Source organism: Kogia breviceps, chromosome X, assembly GCF_026419965.1.
Source record: "Kogia breviceps isolate mKogBre1 chromosome X, mKogBre1 haplotype 1, whole genome shotgun sequence".
NCBI lineage: Eukaryota > Metazoa > Chordata > Mammalia > Artiodactyla > Physeteridae > Kogia > Kogia breviceps.
This window is the reverse complement of record NC_081330.1, coordinates 105,077,262-105,080,926: the sequence shown is the minus strand read 5'-3', so window position 1 is coordinate 105,080,926 and position 3,665 is coordinate 105,077,262. Positions and strand designations below refer to the sequence as shown.

Sequence of the window (3,665 nt, the reverse complement as noted above, 5' to 3'; positions counted from 1 at the left end):
AGATAAGGTAGAATGTTTACCATAATGAAAAGGAGAGTCAATGAAGACCTACCTATGGCATTGGTTAATCATGGCATCCCTAAAAGAGAAATAGGTGGGCAGTCTACAAACTTCTTACTTTATCTGTATACATGGAAGAGTTCTAGGTGGAATGAAAAGAAGTCTAACTTAAATGATTAAAACAGAGAATGACTATCCCTCAATCAATCCCCAGAGCTGAGCCAGTTTATAGACCCAGAGCTCTTTGAATGAAGGGGAGTCTGGCTCCCCTTGTACAAAGACCTTGCTATGCTGTCAAAAATTTATACTCTTAATTTTTCTCCCAGCCTACCTCAAAGGGACATACAGCCTTTTCCCAGAGTAATTGTGCTTTAAGGAAAAGGAGATACCATTTCTTTAGTGATTATTGGACACTGGCTCTGAACTGATGCTAATTCCAGGAGAACAAAAATGTCTACCAGTCAGAGTAGGGGCTTATGGAGGTCAGGTGATCAATGGAGTTTTAGCTCAGGTCCGTTCCCACTGTGGGTCCAGTGGGTTCCCAAACCTATCCTGTGGTTATATCTATACTTCAGGAGTATGTAACTGGAATAGACAACGTCAACAACTGACAGAATTCAGACTTTAGTTCCCTGACCTGTGAAGTGAGAAATAAGATACTAGGAAAGGCCACGCGGAACCACTAGAATTGTCTCTACCCAAAAAATAATAAACCAAAGGGAATACCTCATTCCTAGAGAAATGGCAAAGATTAGTGCCACCATCAAGGACTAGAAGGATGAAAGGGTGGTGATTCCCACCTCATCTCCATTGAATTTGTCTATTTAGCCTATGTAGAAAACAGATGGATCTTGGAAAACAACAGTGGATCATCATAAACATAACGAGGTGATGATTGCAATTGCAGCTATTGTTCCAGATATGGTTTCATTACTTGAGCAAATTAACATATCCTTGGTACCTGTTATATAGCTATCGATCTGACAAATCCATCTTTTCTCAAACTTGTTAGCAAAGACCACCAGAAGCAATTTGCTTTCAGCTGGCAAGCGAACAATAAATCTTTATTCTCCTAACTCAGAGGAGGAATATCAACTCCCCAAGCCTATGTCATAATTTAGTCCACAGAAAACTTGTTCACCTTCCCTTCCACAAGACATTATCAAAAGACAATTAAATTGATGACATTCTGCTGATTGGATTTAGTGACTAAGTAGTAGCAACAACTCTGGCCAAACCCAGCCAAATGTTGGGGAATTAATCCAACAAAAATTCAGGGACCTTCCACCTCAGTGAAATTTCTAGGTGTCCAGTGGTGAGGTGCATATTGAGATATCCTTTCTAAGGTTAAGTTGTTGAATCTGACCCCTCCTACAACCAGAAAAGGGACCCAATGCCTAGTGGGTCTCTGGATGTTGTAGGCAATGAATTCTTTATCTAGTTGTGCTCTTCCATCCCATTTACTCAATGGCCCCCAAAGGCTGCTAGCTTTGAGTGGGGCTGAGAAAAGGAGAATAGTCTGCAATAAGTCCATGCTGTCATGCTCTGCCATGGGGACCATATGATCCACCAGATCCAATGCTGCCTGAAGTTTCAGTGGCAGACAGAAATGCTATTTGGAGCCTTTGGCAGACTCCTATAGGTGAATCACAGTACAGACCCTTATGAATTTGGAGCAAAGCTCTGCCATCCTTGCAGATAACAGCTCTCCTTTTGAGAAACAGCTTTTGCCTTGCTACTGGGCCATGAACACATATCCATGGACCACCACATTCCCATGCGACCTGATCTGCCCGTCATGAACTGGGGGTTACCTAACACATCCAGTAACTGGTTCTAACCAAGCCACAGTGTTAGGCATGCACAGTAGCACTCCATCATCAAATGGAAGTGGTGTATAGTTGATTGGGCCTGAGCAGGTTCTCAGTGCACAAATAAGTTACATGAAGAAGTGGCCCAAATGCCCATGGTTCCCACTTCTGCTATACGGTCTTCTCTCTCAGCCTGCACCTATATCCTCATGGAGTTCATTACTATCCATTGGCTGATGAGAAGAAGAACACTTGGGCCTAGTTTACAGATGATTCTGCACAATATACTGGCACCACCCTAAACAGGGAAGCTATAGCACTAAAGCACTTTTCTGGGACAGTGCTAAAGGACAGAGGTATAGGAAAATCCTTCCAGTGGGCAGAACTTTGAGCAGTACCTCTGCTGGTAAATTGTGCTTGGAAGGAAAAATGGCCAGATGTATGACTGTAGACCTATTCATGGTCTGTGGCCGATGATTTGGCTGGATTGTTCAGGGACTTGGAAGGAACACAAGTGAAAAATTGGTGACAAGGACATTTGGCAAGAGGTATGTGGATAGACCTCTCTGAATGTGTGAAAAGTGTAAAGATATGTATTTCCCATGCGAGTGCTCATCAAAGAGTGACATTAGCAGAGAAGGATTTTAATAATCAAGTGGAAGTGATGACCTGTTCTGTGGACACCACTTAACTTTTTTATCCAGCCACTCCTGTCATCTCCCAGTGCGCTTATGAGCAAAGTGGCCATAGTGGCAGGAATGAAGGTTATGCATGGGTACAGTGAACTTCCACTCACCAAGGCTATCCTGGCTATAATCACTGCTGAGTACCCAATATGCTAGCAGCAGAGACCAATACTATGGCACCCAATATGGCACCATTCCTCAGGGTAATCAGCCAGCTATGTGGTAGCAGGTTGATTAAAATGGGCTACATCTATCATGGAAGGGGCAACACTTTGTTCTTAGTGGAATAAAAACTTATACTGGATATGGATTTGCCTTCCTTCCACACAATGCTTCAGCCAAAACTACCATCTATGAACCTACAGAATGCCTTATCCATCATTATGGTGTTCCACATAGCATTGCTTTTGATCGAGGAACTCACTTCACAGCAAATGAAGTGCAGTAATGGGGCCCATGATCAAGGAATTCATTAGTCTTACTATGTTACCTATAATCCTAAAGCAGCTGGTTTGATACGATAGTGGAAAGCCCTTTCAAAAATTCTGCCACAGGACCAGATAGGTTGAAACTCCTTGCAAGACGGAGGTAACCTTCTGTATATGCCCTAAATCAGCATCCAAAATATAGTACTTCTTCTCTGATACCCAGGATTCACAGGCCTAGGAATCAAGGGGTGAAAATAGGAGTAACACTACTCACCGTTATCTCTAGTGATGCACTAGCAAAAGTGATGCTTTCTGTCCCCAGGACCTCATGCTCTGTTGGTCTAGAGGTCTTAATCTCAAAGGAAGGAATGCTTACATCAGGAGATACAACAATGATTTCACTGAACTGGAAGTTAAGATTGCTACCCAGCCAAATTGGTCTCCTCATGTCTCTAAATCAACAGGCAAAGAAAGTAATCACTCACTATACTGACTGGGTTGATTTATCCTGATGTGTGAGAGGAAATTGGATTTCTGTGATTTAACAATAAAGTCTGTCAACAAGAAAAAAAAAGGGACTTCCCTGGTGATCCAGTGGTTAAGAATCCGCCTGCCAATGCAGGGGACACGGGTTCCATCCCTGGTCGGGGAACTAAGATCCCACATGCCACAGGGCAACTAAACTTGCGCACTCTGAAGTCTACACGCCACAACTAGAGAGAAGCCCGCATGCCACAACG

At 43.1% G+C, this 3,665-nt stretch overlaps 1 pseudogene; it reads left to right on the top strand.

Annotated features, from left to right (window-relative positions):
• Positions 1 to 288: 288 nt before the first annotated feature.
• On the top strand, positions 289 to 3,444 carry LOC136793390 (uncharacterized; annotated as a pseudogene).
• Positions 3,445 to 3,665: the final 221 nt, after the last annotated feature.